Below are 16,732 nucleotides of genomic sequence, written 5' to 3'. Positions count from 1 at the left end.
ATTATTTCTGGAGTAAAATAGATATATAAAAAAACGTGCCGTGTTCCACTTCCTGGTCGACTTTGCGATACGGAACACAGAGGGGACGGAGGCTTTCAGGTAAGAGCATCCAGAGAGACAAACAATACGATATACGTTCCCCCGATTAACCAACGCAGTGGCTCATTTTCGCCTTTGTGTTCTCTTGCCATCCTCAGATCAATTCTAAACAGCTCTCTATGTGTCCATTTTGGACGCTATTTGCTTTGAACGTGCACGCTATTAATCATGGATTGTCAGGGATTCATCAGAGTTTAATAAATGACTATTTCAGCCTAATAGACTCTAGATTCAAATAAACTAATTACTTTGTTTAGCAAAAAACCATATTGCCGACACTTTAGGTACAGTAGGATAATTATGTTCACTTCTTTCTTTGCTCTAGTGGACTTTTACACAACGACTAGACCACGTAAATCTTTAGACAGAGGTTCCTGGAACTTTCGGGAAATCTTATTTGCAGGTAGGGACCCTAAAGTGTCTCCAATATTATTGACGGTATTACATGGCTAAAGAGTGGCTATCAGCCATAGGGGTCACTGTTTTTGTTTTGTTTGTTTGAAATCTTGAAATCTTGACATGCCTCTACATTAGCTATAGAAGTCATGCAAAAAATATGTACCTTTAAGTTTTGTCAAGATTCTGACAGAATCTACATTCAAGGTTCAATAGAAATGGGTAATTTTGTCTCCTATTTCATTCAGTACATTTAGTGGGCCCACTATTAAAGGGAACCCTTTGGGTTCAGAAAATAGTGAACCTACGTCTGAGCTAAACACTGTTAGTCGCTCCCTAATTGTAATGTTTAAGTTTATTTTATTTTAAGAGGAACATGGAGGGAAGAGACATGAGCTGTTTTTAATAGGATGTTATTTTGCTTGTTTTTAGAAAACATATGTTCACATATCCTGAGGAAGACATACAGTTTTGGTCTGGAAGACATCCATCAGACCCTGTTGAAGTCGGAACTATTGTTACAGTGGTAGTCCTTTACAAATGAAAGAATCACAGTTGGGGAAACCTAAAGTCGATAATGTTTATAATGTGGACAATTATTAGTGAACACTATTTGTTATGAATACATTGCAATTGAATAAGTCTATATGCAAACTTCAAGTTCTTTGAAACTTTTTTAGATTTGAATGGGATGTATGCAGTATGAATGAGTGTGGTTTTTAATTGAAATTTATATTTGTACACCTTTTAGAATTTGACTTTATGAACAGAATGAAATAAAATAATGAATCAGTTCTTACAGCTCTAGTCTCTACCTTACCAGTTTTTTCCTCCTACCTGGCATTATATGTGTTCTATTTGTAATTGCTCTACCTCAAAGAGGTACCCACCTTTGGGTTTGGTTTATTAAATATGAAAAACCAAACATGCCATGGCCTGTTTTCAGTTTGTTTTTTAGTTCAATAGTCTCTCTAACATTCCAAATATAAGATGTATGAGGCGGTCATGTTCACCACTCTGTGATTATGTTTTTTAGGTCAGTGAAGACTATTTACAATTGTAATGTCAATTTCTTTTTTCTTAAATTAGATGTCAAACAAGTTGAAGTTGTCTTCTTTTAAGGAAATTAGTGAAACTGGGCCTCATTCAGACCCTGCTGGTCTGGAAACAGGGGTGCCTGAGCTGCCTTGGCCAACAAGTCTGACCCTGCCGGGCACAGCGGCCACAGTAGGCAGACCTGTCATGGCAGCACCGGCACTGTTAACAACAGTGCCGGTGCTTCCATGTTCCCATTCCCATAGAGTCCTATGGGACTCTATGGGAATGGGGTTTAACGAACTTGCCGGTGCCTGACTTCTTGGCCGCTGGACTTGGAATAGCCCGGTGGCACTGGGAAGTCAGTCGCCGGTAATTTATTACGGGTACATCGGCAGCACTGGCACAGTTACCGCTGGACCCGTAATGTGCCCCAATGTTTTGCAACGCTGTGAGGCAAGATGCAAATTGAAAGTCTGGTTATATGTTTAACAAAAACAATGCATTTGGCACCATAGCACATATGTTTAGATGCCACTGATGACAGTCAACTGAGGTTGGAAATTAGTGTTGTCTTGGACAGCATTGTGTGTTTCATTTTACAAACAAATGAAGAGTGGCACTTCATGCACATCTTTCAGTTGTAACGGTATTTACAATAAGCTAATGGCAAAATGGTGCCTGAAAAGTCCAAAGTGTCCTCTTATCGCACCCTTATAGAATCAAGGCTGAAGTCCTTTAGCGAGAAGTATAAATGATTGTTTTGTAATTGTACTAACCAGGTGCTGCAGGTTTGGTCACAAGTACAGACATGAGCAGGCAAACTACGACTGGTGTATTTTTTCACATGACCTTTGTCTTTCTTTAGTCAGGCCTGCAGTCAAGCCTTCCCAAAGGCTACTATTTCCAATTATTCACACAAGACTGTTTATATTGGGTTAGGCCCAGACACCTTACATAATGTGGGCCTTTTTTTATTGTTTCATTGGTTAAACAAATTGTCAACCTTTAAAAACTGTTACATGTAATGATCCTTTCCATCTACAAGGAGGAGAATAGTATAGGAGAGAGTCCTTCTCAGGGTCCTTTAAATTCTTCTTCCTCCTCGACTTTAGAGGTCAGGTCATCATCTTTGTCATCTTTCCTTATTTCTATGTATATCTTTTCCACTAGCATCAGTACATCTAGAGTCTGGCCGATTTTATAGACCGTCATTAATTGTTCCCACCACTCCTCTTCTGTACTGTGCTCCATTCATGTGGGAATCACCTTCAGATATTTTCTTCTTAAATTTTGAAGTTTTGGACATGATAACGCCAAATGCCTTGTTGATTCCATCCTTTCCCCATTTTTACAAAAGCGGCAGAGAGTCTTTTGTTCACTTATCTGTTTCCTTAGAAATTTCACTTTCTTTGATGGTAATAAGTTCAGTCGAAATCGCATCAACAGATCTCTGTAGTGGGGAGATGGAAATTTTGTAATATATGATGGGAGATGATTCAGAGCTTTCTTTTCCAATACAATGTTGAGACAGTATCCATTCTCAGCCTTTAATGTATCTGTTTCTAGCCAGTCTCTTTCTTTTAGGCATCGCTTCACCTTTTCAGGATTTGTTTTAAGCATTTCTAGGTTGATGTTATTATGCTGGAGTTGGTCAAGACATTTTTGCTTCCATGTTCCGAGGAATTTGTCCTTGTTGATGTTCGGGTGAGTTACCAGGATTTCAAACGGGATTGATGGTTTTTTCAGGATACATTTCCGGAATAGGGAAATTGTTTTCCAGAGTACTATTGAGACCATGGATTGCAACCTCAATTCGTGCCTGATTGTTGCCATTTTCAGACAATTCGGTAGTCTTAAAATTTTCCTCCAGAAATACCCCTCGAATTTTCCCCATGCTTCCCATGGTAAATTTAAGAGGGTCTCAGCTGCATGTGTAAGGATAGGTGTTACCTTTTGTTTCCAGAATGTTATGATCAGTATCATAGATTATACGCCATATCTCTGATGCAATGATCTCCCTTGATTTGTTAATTTGACAAGTCTTTCCTTAAGGAAATTCAGTTGAGCTTGTTCGTTACTCTTTTTGTTTACATTGGGTCCTAGATAAATAGTGGTATCCACAGTTTTTAGGGCCTGATTTTCAATTGTCCAGGTAAAAGGGATTTTCTTCCTTCTACCCATTGTTCTTTGCATTATAAGAATCACGGATTTTTCGATGTTGATTTTCATTTTGTTTTCGTCCAGGTATTTTTTAAATTCCTTGATTCTCCTCTGTAGCCCTATTGCCGTCTGATCGATGAAGACGACATCATGCGCATACAGGACCCATGGAAGTTCTGCTCATTCCAATTTCGGTGGAAAAGCTCTTATATTTTCCTGTGAGGTTTGCATGTCCACCATATATAGGACAAATAAAAAGGGGACTAAGGCATAACCCTGTTTAATGCCCTTTGTTGTCGAGATCTTTTCTGTGGTGTTTTCCCCTTTTGAGACAATTATCTGAATTGTTGTGTTCGTATACAATTCTTGGATTGCTTCTAATAGGTCTTCTGGGCAATTCAATTTTGTTTTGTTTTGTCCACAGTCGCTCTCTGTTCACTGCGTCAAACGCTTGCTCGAGGTCTCTAAAGCCCAGGTATACATTCCCCTTTGTCTCCAAAGCCCGGGCTTTCAGTAGATTTAGTAGGAACAGATTGAGGGAGGTGCCCACCACCTTCATGAAGGCTGTCTGCCGTTTGTCCAAAATGCCAGTACTCAGTGCCCACTTCTTTAGGTCTCTTAACAGGATAGATGAAAAGATTTTACCAATAGAGTCCAACAGAGATATTGGTCTGTAGTTCCTGGGGTTTGTACGGTCCCCCTTTTTGAAAATGGGAACTATCAGCGCTTCTTTCCAAAATGCAGGTATTACTCTCTCTCGCAGGATCTGTTGAAACAGGATCAGAATGAAATCCGCCCACTCCTCCTTATTCTCTTTTAACATCTTATTCGATATGCCGTCCGGGCTGGCTGCTCTTGAGGATCTCAGTTGAGTAAGTCTTAGTGATATATCCACTAGGTCTATATCAATGGCCCACGGTTTCAAATTAGGCTTCTTGTTAGGTGGTGTTATAGTCCTCTTCTCCTTAAAGAGTGCAGTGTAGTGATTCACCCAGTTTTCTTTAGATACTTGGTCGTTGGTTAATGCAGGTTATAGATCATCTCCTTTGTTTATTATTTCCCAAAGGGAGCGGGCATTGGCAGTTGTAATCGCAGCCAGCATCTTTTCTGTGTCACACTGCGCTCTCCAAATTTTGGTCGATTTTAACCAGTTCTTGTATCTCTGCTTTGTCAGCCTCAACAATTCTGTTTTGTCAGTTAGATTAGTTTGGTTAATTCTACGTATTTCAGCTCGATGTTCCCTTTTCTTTTTTGCCACCTCACTATTATATGCATGTTTCCTTGTTAAGCTTGTAGATTTGTTTATGTCTCTCTTCATCTCAAAATCTTTCAGGAGCCATCTATACTCCACCGTGTTGCCGTTTTGATTCTCCCTTATGTTGTTATCCAAGTTGGCCGTCGGCTGAGGGATATCGGTGGTTTTAAGCCGTATTCTGTTTCTACCCATGTCAGTTCAATTTGTTGCTTCATGGGATTTGTCAGTTCCTTAGAGGGCCATAAAAGTTCTACTTTTATCAGTGCATGGTCACTCGTAGTTTGTTTGTTTACATGCATTGATTTTATCAATCTAATTGTATTTTCAGCCACAAAGCAATAATCTAGGCAGGCACTCTTTTTGCCACAGAACCACGTATTTGCACCTGGAATGTCTCCTGTAGTCTGCCCATTTAGCATCTTCATGTCTCGTATATTAATTTCCCAAATCCATCTCGATTCCGATGTTCCTAGATATAATTTTGGTCTCAGCCTTCCCGAGGAGTCCAAGAGTTTTAGATTCAAGTCTCCGCATATTAGAATCAGTTGACTTGGCTCTTCATACATTGATGTGTCAATCATTTCCATGATCTTTGTTAAATACTGATCTATTTCACAGTCTGTGGGACTCCAATATGTATTTATTAGGAGCATTCTTATTTCCCTTTTCTTCTGTTTTTAACCAATTTGACCATTTGAGTGTACGGATTTGGATTTAGATGTTCAATAATCTCTAGGTCTGCGTCCTTTTTAATTAGTGTCAAGAGACCCACTCTTGGCCGTCCTATAGACCTTTTAGGGCTGGATTGATACATGTTTGATAGCCTTCACATACAAGACTAGGTCTTACCCAAGATTCCTGTATGCATATGATTTCATACTCTTCCAAAAATTCACATTCACCAGAGTACAAATGCCCAAATCCTCTGGTGTTCCATGAGGCTAGTAGGGGTCCTAGCTTGGGCTGTGATTCCTATTGTTTCTTTTTTTCCAGGGTGGGTTTTGATGCCCCAGAACTCTTCTCCCCTTGAGTTTCTTTGGTGGTTCCTGCTTTACTTTGGAACCGTAGGTTTCTTGAATTGTCCACAGTATACTTCATTTTTGTCAGAGAATTCTCCATTATTTTCTGACTAGTTCTCCTCCGGTCAGTTTCGGGGAGTCTCTCGGTCTGCTTTTCTTTCCTTTGAGTAATATTCTCTTGTTTGTCATTAGAGAATTGTTTTAGTTCATCTTTAGTTAAGTTTTTCTCCTCCTGCCTTTTATTTAGGTTATGCAAATGTTGGCCATATTGCGAATTCTCTTTATTTTTGCCTTTAATCTCCTTATTGTCCACTATGTCCAACCTCAAGCCTAGTCCCCTTAAAGTGTTTTTTGTTCGCCACACCATATCCCTTACTCTCTCAGATCTGAGATGCATCATAATCAAATCCATCCTTCTATCATCTAGAAATTCAATGATTACAATATCATCCGGCCGTAGTTTCTCTTTCACTAGCAGCCTGTTTATCAGGGACGTTGTGTTTTTCCTGTTTAGCAGGATTTTTTTGTGATCTTTGGTGAGCCTTTCAAGTTTTAATTTAAAGGATTTGGAGTTCTCTTCCTTTAAAGCCTCTCTCCCCGTTCTTCTGACGTCCTGTTTTATTTGCAATTTCTTCTTGGTTCCCATCATCAAGTCTATGATTTCTTTTTTTTGGCGCTCTTGATTCTTTGAATATCTTCAATTTTCCGGTTCATCTTGCTTAGATGGTTGACATTTTGGGCGTGAGGTCCTTTGATCTTCTAGATCCCTCAGCCAACTTATTGTCCTTGTGTCCTTACTGCACCTTCTCCGTGCTTCACTGTATACCTTCGTCCCTTTCCTCCTTGTCTCCTTTTTATGAGCAGTAGACTTCTCTTTTAGATTTCTTTCTTTTATTTCCTCTAGATTTTAATATTTGTCAATCACTTGCCAATCCGTCCTGCTGATGTTCGCCCATGTCTCATCTTCATCGTTATCTTCGATCTAAGATCACTAAGGCATTCAGAAGCGTCCAGAGTGACTATTGATCTTGAATCTATCTCATCCTCTCTTTCAGTGGCTTGTTCTTTCCAAAAATCTTGGTGCTGGAGATTACTTAATGTCATTTCGCGCCTTGGTTTCTTAGAGGGGGGTCTTGTATCTTCAAGTGATGGAGTTCTTATATTTCTTAGGAATGCTCGGGATCCATCTGCTTTTCTTTTTATTGCTTGTTTTTTTCATTTTCTTGTTGGCAATGTGGCATGGAGATGCCTGTAGAGTGTTCTCTTACCCTTTTATCATCGCCTGGAGAAGTATATTTGCCTCTTGAACTATAGAATATGTTGATACTGGGTTCTTATCACCTGAAGTATTGTCGGGCACTGTTTTCTTTTGCTTTGGGCCTGGTTGCTCCTTTCCCAAGATCATTGCCCCCCCTTTTCGTTTCTTTGTTTCTTTTAGTTCAGATCCCTGATCTAGTCTTGTATCCTTAGTTGATAAGTTAGTCTTCTGTGTATCTTTAGGGATTTAATTTACAGTTGCCCTCAACTCGCTGGACTTCCGTATCCATTTATGATCTTCTAAGATCGCTTCCATTAGCAGATGTTTATCATTCGAGTCTTGGCGAGCCAGATCGCAAAGACGATTCTGCCACTGGCACGAGGCGTCTGACTCCTTCTCGAGCCTTACGTCCAATCTTTCCGTAAAACCTGCCAATTCCTTGATTTGCTCCTTCATTTCCAAATTCATTGCATAGGTCGAAGTTACAGTATCATTTAGCGTTTCATAGTGTTTGAGATGGGGGCCAACGTTGTATTCATCACTGCCATTATTACATTTTGGATGTGCGCAAGATCCTCCAACCTCCCTTTGATGCAATATTCGCTAAGTTTCCTCAAAGTCACGTCGTCAACCAACAGAGGCTGAGTATTATGTTCCATTCTTGTAGTAGTCCCATCCAGTGAGCTGATAATTTGGGCCTATATAGATGACCTATGTCTTTTTAGTAGCCTTGATATTTCTATGGTTTTAGAACCATTAATCCAAAGTTGATTTCAGGATTCAGACCTGTGGGGTATCAGCCTGCGGTAGTTAACTGCAGTCCTTTTGTTTGTGAATGGTACTCTTATTGGTTTTTTATCAGTGTAGCATTTTGAGTTCTAAAGCATGTCCTTTAGGGCCACCTCTCTGTCAACATCCTAGTTGTCCACTAAGGTTCCTTTCCTGGTATTTTAATTGTTGTTATTTACAGGCATTTATACCTGGCTGCTCCATTATTTGCTAGCCCTAAATTGACCTATTTTGCACATTGATGGGAATATCAGTGATCAACTATTACCGTCACCATTTTGTGAATTGTGTTTTGTCTACTTTGTGCAGAGCCACTCGTCCTTTGGAATTCAGTCACCTCACCAAAGACCCCTGGCCTGCTGGATAATGATTTCTGCTGCAGCATGTTACAGTTACAGAGGAACAAGGAGCTCTATTGTTTAAGACAGCTGCAGCTTGTGCAGCAGACTAATTGTGCTTTCCACTCCTTTTCCATTAAAGGTGGACATTTAAGGATTATCCTCATGTGAATAGCTATAAGAAAATGTGTGTACTCCTTAAAGCTAAGCAGGATCTGATCTTGTGTAGGCAACCTTTTCTACATCCACCTGCCAGTTGTGTATTCTGTACTTTTCCACTTGACATCCCTGCGGTTATTATAGTGACTTGCTGTCATTTATATTGCCTTGATTGACAAACATAATCCTACATCTTCATTGTTCAACTCGGGACATCTTGGAGGTCTTTTAAAAATTCAAATGTCCTGAAAATAATGTCCCTTTTCTGGGGGTTAGACTGTTAGTCAGGACCTATTTCCCGACTGTCTACCCAGGCATTGTTGGTTATCAGTGTCTATATTTAACTATCAACAAAGTCCCGGGGGTGTTTTTCTTCCAGGTGTCCTGATTGGTAGACGTAGTAGCTGGGGAAATTAGTGGATATATTGGATGCATTCTGTAATTTTCTCTGTGTTTCTTAGGTTTACCCTATTGCACTGCCTTAGCTGGGCCCTCACTAAGGTCTCAGACTCTTTACCTTAGTTAGAGAGGTGGCTGTCAGAGAATGGCTGCTTCCTTGGAGTTCCAGACAGTGGGCCTCATCACGACTTGGGCGGTAACGGTAACACTATAAGCGCGGGCGGTATTAGCCCTACCGCCGAACTCCCCGGCGCTAATAGCGCCGGATCACGAGTTCGGCGGTAATGTAAGTCCCCATTCCCCACTGAGCCCATTCGGGAATGCCCCATTCCCCATTGGGGTCAATGGGGAATCTTTGCGCTAATACCGCCGGCGGATTTCCCGCTGGCGGTAATAGCGCAAATTTTCGTCAGATTTCCCCCCAGCTCAGAGTTGGGGCGAAATCCGCCGAAGCCCTGATTCGGCAGACCCTTAAATCCGGCGGTAATAGCACTACCGCCGGATTTAAGAGTTACCGCCGAAGTCGTGATGAGGCCCAGTGACTTTAAAATCTCTGGATCTCTTGGTTGTTTTTACCTACTACTCAAGACACAATTGACATTTTCAGAGGTATTAGCTCAGTGAGTCTGGACTGTCATTCATTATCTGAAAAGGGTAGTGCCTATTACAGCATGAATGTGAAAGCAAGACTTGTATGTGCTTGTTTTGGTTATATCTCTGGAAGGATTCCAGGTTGGTACATTCTCCTAGAGTAAGTACTGTGACAAGGATGACCGGTGATGCGGTAATGTCCCGATTACTTAGCGGTAATCTTCATTCCTTTGTGTCCAAGCCTTCCTCAGCACAGTGCTTGACCACTCTGCCTCCTGAGACACATAGCACTTTTGTAACTGCTTGGTAATCAAATAGGAAGACTCTGTGAGTCTGAGGTACTATTATAATCATCAATTTAGGGTAGGAATCTTTTCCTAGGGAGCTGGTGAGGTACCTGTCTCCTGTCTCCCTGGCAAGGACTCACCGCATACATGAAAGACTGTAAAGAGGAAGACCTGGACTTGGAGTAATGAAGATTAAAAAGTAAATAATTGGACCATTTGTCATTTGTTATTTCTCAGGCATACTTATTGTGAGTACTCTCTGAGTACTGGGCAAATTTCAACAACAATGCTCTCTAAATTTAGCAATTTTCTTGCAAATGTGCGAGTACCAGGGCATATTATCACCAATGTAAGGTGTACCCTCACATAGGCAGGTGCTGCCACCATATGCAAAGCGCAGTCTCTAAAGCCCCAATAATCCCATGCCCTCCCTGTGCCTTTGCCTGCATTCTGCTCTCTCCTTCTTCACCCTGCTCCATTGCAACGTCCTGTCCATCACAAAATCAGCCCAAATGTAGATCCATTAAATGCTGGATTTAAACTTCACTTACATGCCAAAGAAGTGGCTCCCTGGCCTCTCTTGCATCCTCCATACCAGACAACACAACTCCCTCCAATGAAGTTTAATGATGTAGTTTTGGATATTTATATACTACTACTCTTTCGTTTAAAACACTTCCCTCTTTAGGTTAATGTTAGTTTTGCAAGAAACCTGTTCTCTTATATATTTTTTCAGTTTTTTTGTTGTGCCCCTTTTATATGTCCCACTTTGTTCACACTTTCATGAACTGGCTCACCACGTGTTCTCATCTTTGTGCTAGTGTACAGGTACCCTTCATAGTAATGCCTCCTCCATCTGTAAATGTGTAAACCATTTCTGATTGAAATTGACATCCCTGTCCTTCAGGAAATACATATACAGACACAAAACATTCCATGATGTGTATGACTAGCATAGTCACCATATGTAAGGTAAAAGGCTTGCAGGTACTCCTATCAAATTCCAAGTGCAACCTTACAACCCCACATGTACAGGAGATGCCATCTAGTCATAAAAGCAACTACAACTAACCCAAAGGTGCTCATGAGCATAGAAATAAAGGAAAACATCTATGTTTGCAAAACAACACGTAAAATAAATGCCCATCAGCAAATATGCGAGCCCTCCGAGGGGATGGAGATTCCCTGCAGAGTTAAAGCCCTTTTTTCCTATGCAACTTATCTAAGATTCACAAAAGGATGTACGCCTAGTTTACAAACGTATTCCTGACTTTTCTTTTTCGGTCAGAAAATGAAGGGATGTGCACACAAATACGTGGCACAATCATTGCAGTCAACTAGTGGAAAGGCCTGTGTGCACGGGCTAATGTGTATGAAGGAAGATATTTTCATAGCATAAATATATAATGTGGTGAATTTGGACATAATTTATGTTAATATAAAAAAAAACAATGTGTAAAGGATATTTCTCCTTTTACGTGGAGGAGTTGTAACCTTGAACAAAATCTCACAGAATCCGTTGAAAGTTCAACATAGTATATACAGCCAATTATTATATTTGCTCCTCATTGTCTTGGATTCCTCTTATGGGTTTTGAGCTCAAATATATAATAATGAGGGATGTCAGAGTGATACAATTCACGTGCAGGATGATTCGAAGTAGACATGATATCATAAAATAAAGTAAATTTAAGTCAAATTTAGTTTAAAACGTACATGAAGAATATTATTGAGGCAATACCTACTAAGAAATATTACAATAAATAACATGATACATAAGTATATTGAAAAAAAGACATTTATTTTGTTTGAGGAATAGTGCTCAATGAAATGAATTTCTGTTGATATGTTTTTTTTAAATGCATATATTTTCTCAGTGTGCTTTTCTTAGTGTATGCAACTGGAAGTATGATGTTAAAGTATTCCTGTCATGGGTCTTTTCTGCAGCTAATTGTATGTTATGATACACATGTTGTTTGCTTGGAAAATTAAATTGAAGTCTTATTGTTGTATGTGTAAGGCAACAACTTCATTGAGCAGTGATAACAGGTTAAATACACATTTTGTTTGGCTGGAATATGAACTTGAAGTATTTTTGTTGTCTGTGTAAGGCAACAGCTACCTATAGCAGTGATAACAGGTGAAGCGGGCAGGACAGCTTTAGACAAACATACATCTGGCCTTTTATTATATAGTATAATAAGTGTGGCAAAGGGTGTGCACATTAATTCCTGGATGTTTCAAGGATGCTATCCCTTAAAAAGAAGTGTACACACCAAAGGAGAAATGTAGTTTCTGCTAGCTGAAAAGACACACCTCTCCTGGCTTAATTTACACAATGATGTTCTTGATCTGACTGGGATGTGCGAAAATTAAAATGTTTCCAGTGATTAGGTGATACACTGTCTGAAATTCTGCACTGAATAAAGGACTAGATGCAACTCATATAATTTCCAATATTCTTTAGACCAAACTTCCTTATTTACTAGCAACATTGTATTCAATTAGTACAATGTTCTCCAAGTATATCATAGTGATAATTAACACACTTATTCAAGACTTGTGGATTACAGTTTTGTGTTTCATCTACGATCGCACCATCACAAGTTGCCCAGTAGCAACTTGTGACAGCTAAACATCACCCAAAACAGTCAACAGTTGTAATTGTTTTGGAATCCAGCTGAACATACATTTTTCGCCATCCTGTGTAAGTTATACTTAAATTCATTTATGACCTTTGATAATCCCATTTTCATGTGAAAGTTAGAACCAGATATTGATACATCTTATGGCAAGCATGAAATGTAATGTTGATCAGTACTTAAGAAACTTAGTGATGGCACAACATAAATATTTAACAGCCCTTTAAAAAAATATATGTTGAGCCTCCTATAGGGCTCTACCTTTTTCCTGTTGTCATTGTTTTTCAAAGGATGTTGGTGTCATTAATAATATTTATGGAGACCACAAAGGTTCTGTAAAATATGAAAAAATGCACCTATCCCCATAGAGATCTTTTCTGCCTGTAATTGTGGAAGTGCTTTGAAACATTTTTTTTTTTTTTTTACATTTTCCTTCTGCACATAACAAAAAGAAAACATCCTTTAGCCAAATTTAGAAAACCCACCTCCCTGACTCCAGGCGTTTTAAAAATTATTTTAAAGAGCCTTGCTGGTCCAGTTAGACATAGCATTTTTACTAATTGTAAAAGTTCCAGATTTATGCTGAGCACTTTCAAAACAATTTTAGGCCCCACAGTGGCTGGCATGCCACTGACGTTCTTTTGGCCATTTTGTAGTAGGGGATTTTGCTGTCAATGTTTCCTTTTATTAATGAATGCAGGAGAAATAGCCAACAGAAATTGATAACAGTCGGCATGAAATTAGCATGTTATGATTTGACTTTTGAATGGCAGAATGTAAAGACTGGAGGGCTGTATCTGAACTTCTACCCCCTATATGGTAAGGTAAAGTCACAGAACACCCCCGCAAGGTTCTCAATTTGGTAACAGTGGACGAACAGCCAGGCTTAAATTTTCAGGAGGTGATGCAGGCAGGTTCTTAAGTACAGTGTTTCCCCAACGTCCCTACACAGGAATCTCCACACACTATGTTAGGTGATAACACAGATTCTTTATATACAATAAGGGTTGCTACCTCTGCCAAATATATACATGTATAAATAATAACACTTTGTACTTGGAATATTTATTCAAAGAATGGAAAATATATACACTCTATGTGGTACCACACAATGCTTAAATCCAGTAATTGATGCACTAACTGGAGACAGTTTTATTAGGCTGGTGGATTTGTAAGTGAGGTGTAACATCATATAATAGGGAAGAAAGACAGGTTAGTTGTGAACAGTTGCAGAATACATTGTTTAGCTTAGGTAAATAAGTTTGAGTAAGGATTCCCCGCCCCCCCCCGAGCAACCTGTAATGGAAAAGTTAGGAAGTAACTTATGTTGTCTTTTACAGCCCAGTCCAATAATGTTCAATAACCTCGTGCATTCTTGAAAAAGGTTCTACCACCCCCAAAGTACCTGAGTGGCCAGGGGAACAGGATCCAAGATGAATCTGGGACCCCTGGATGACACCTGAGGCTAGAAGATGCTCTTCCTTGTCACATTACTTTTGGTGCCTTGGCAGGCAAAGTGGCAGAGTTTCTCAGCTTTACTCGATGATTCCCTCTGAGGATGGACCCCCTTTAGAATAAGGAGCCACTGGGATGCTGAGTCCAAGAATAAAAATGAACAAAAGTCTTTCTGAAGTGCAGCAGATTTACTCTTTGCAGTGCTTTCATTTGGTCGACGATTTCTACCACTGTAGAAGTCCTGTGAAGGTGAAACTTGCTGTGTGCTCCTTAAAGTCTTAGTAGATGAAAGTAAGACCCCTAGGACTCTTTGATGACTACTGGCAGTGACGGATTCATAGGTCACTTTTGGTGTCGGGTTTCGACGGAATAGCACGGTTTTCTGACTTTCGGTTCTTTGGTGCTGCAGCCACAGCATGGACATCTGGATGGCTTCTGGAACCTGGACAAAACCACTGTAGTGGACCTTGGATACTCACAAAGTCTGGACTCTCGGGACATCTTCGTTATCTTCTGGTGGTGGGAAAACCACTGACGGACCTTCCTGAGCACTCAGCAACTCTGGACTCTCTCCAGCGGGACAAAGGGCTCAGTGATGATGGCAAGGATGTCCCTTGAAATGTTCTTAGGCAGTTTGGGACATTCAGAACTCTGGGTGTCAAGCAGCACTATGCCAGGGTGTCCCTTCTTCTGGGCGGTAGTCTGCAATGGCTTGCAGTGGTCACGAAATGCACCTCCGGCCCAAGGTAACACCAATGCAATTCTCTGACTCGAGATGTCCAGCAATCATCTTCTGGACTTCAAAGACCCCTTCTACAGATGGCAGGCACACAGAACTGACTTCCAGGATACTTTGATGAAGAGCAGCAGCTTTGTACTATGGTCCTTCGTAGCTTTGCAGGTCCTCTCTGGATCAGTCCTTGGGGGACATGACAAATGTTGGATTAAAGTGAAGAAATGCAACAGCAGACTTCTCCTCCAGCTGGGCTTAAAGCAACAGCTTTTTCTTCCTTCAGCTTCGATTTCAGCTTCTTAACAAATTGGTAAGTGAGAGGTCCCCAGATATACACATCTGTTCCTCATTCACTCTGGCGAAGCCAGGCTCAGTCAGCCAATAATCCAGAATGGCATTCATGCAGGCAGGCAGCCAATCAGGCTCACAGGCATTCAGGCCATTCACCTCACCCAGACACCCATAACACAGAATGTGGATTGGGGCAAGTTCCCTGCCTTTCAGCACACTACACTGCATTCATGTCAGTTCCAGTCAAGGCAGTCTCATTCATTGTGGAGGCTGCCCCTGCACTGCTGGGGGGTGGGGGTAGTGGGAGACATGAGTGGGGACCTGGTGGAGGGTGCCCCTGGTGGCTGGGGGGTGGGGGTGGAGGGAGACATGAGTGGGGGCCTGGTGGAGGGTTCCCCTGGATGCTTGGGGGTGGGGGTGCAGGGGGACATGAGTGGGGGCCTGGTGGAGGCTGCCCCTGCACTGCTGGGGGGTGGGGGTGGTGGGAGACATGAGTGGGGGCCTGGTGGAGGGTGCCCCTGGTGGCTGGGGGGTGGGGGTGGGGGTGGTGGTAGACATGAGTGGGGGCCTGGTGGAGGGTGCCCCTGGATGCTGGGGGGTGGGGGTGCAGGGGGACATGAGTGGGGGCCTGGTGGAGGGTGCCCCTGGTGGCTGGGGGGTGGGGGTGGTGGTAGACATGAGTGGGGGCCTGGTGGAGGGTGCCCCTGGATCCTGGGGGGTGGGGGTGCAGGGGGACATGAGTGGGGGCCTGGTGGAGGCTGCCCCTGCACTGCTGGGGGGTGGGGGTGCAGGGGGACATGAGTGGGGGCCTCGTGGAGGCTGCCCCTGCACTGCTGGGGGGTGGGGGTGGTGGGAGACATGAGTGGGGGCCTGGTGGAGGGTGCCCCTGGTGGCTGGGGGGTGGGGGTGGTGGTAGACATGAGTGGGGGCCTGGTGGAGGGTGCCCCTGGATGCTGGGGTGTGGGGGTGGTGGGAGACATGAGTGGGGGCCTGGTGGAGGGCGCCCCTGGTGGCTGGGGGGTGGGGGTGGTGGTAGACATGAGTGGGGGCGTGGTGGAGGGTGCCCCTGGTGGCTGGGGGGTGGGGGTGGTGGGAGACATGAGTGGGGGCCTAGTGGAGGGTGCCCCTGGTGGCTGGGGAGTGGGGGTGGTGGTGGACATGAGTGGGGGCCTGGTGGAGGCTGCACCTGCACTGCTTGGGAGTGGGGGTGATGGTAGACATGAGTGGGGGCCTGGTGGAGGGTGCCCCTGGATGCTGGGGGTGGGGTGCTGGGAGACATGTGTTTGTGATCAGTAGTGCAAGGTGACATGTGGGTTGGCTGGGGGGCATGGCCATGGTGGATGGGTTGCCTGTGGGACATGAGCAGGGGTGCAGGGTAGTCCCCTGTGGTGTGGGCTGCCTGCAGGGGCCGTGGAGGGTGTAGAGGGAACACCTGGGAGGACCCACACGGCCAAATCACATGTAGCATTCTCCGGCACCACCGAAATACACGTACCCTGCTGAAATCGCGTGTGAATCTTCCCGCGCACCTCGGAATACACGTACCCAGGCCAATCGCGTGTGGAACTTCCCGCGCACCTGAAGTACACGTACCCAGGCCAATCGCGTGTGGTACTTCCCGCGCATCCTGAAGTACACATACCCAGGCCAATCGCGTGTGGAACTTCCCGCGCACCCCAAAACACAAGTACCCAGGCTAATAGCGTGTGCAACTTCCCGCGCACCCCGTAGTACACGTACCCAGGCTAATCGCGTGTGGGACTTCCCGCGCACCCGAAGTACACGTACCCAGGCCAATCGCGTGTGGAACTTCCCGCGCATCC

At 42.9% G+C, this 16,732-nt stretch overlaps 1 long non-coding RNA gene across 1 annotated transcript; it reads left to right on the top strand.

The window, feature by feature from the left end:
* The first annotated feature begins 282 nt into the window (after positions 1-282).
* On the top strand, positions 283-1,296 carry LOC138452633 (uncharacterized). The gene is made up of 2 exons (XR_011260275.1): positions 283-502; positions 928-1,296. It is a non-coding gene; the product is annotated as an uncharacterized lncRNA (long non-coding RNA).
* The last annotated feature ends 15,436 nt before the right edge of the window (positions 1,297-16,732 follow it).

The sequence above is a fragment of the Ambystoma mexicanum genome, chromosome 4p, assembly GCF_040938575.1.
Source record: "Ambystoma mexicanum isolate Mex_15411 chromosome 4p, UKY_AmexF1_1, whole genome shotgun sequence".
NCBI lineage: Eukaryota > Metazoa > Chordata > Amphibia > Caudata > Ambystomatidae > Ambystoma > Ambystoma mexicanum.
The sequence above is the reverse complement of the archived record's forward strand: the minus strand, read 5'-3'. Positions and strand labels throughout refer to the sequence as shown.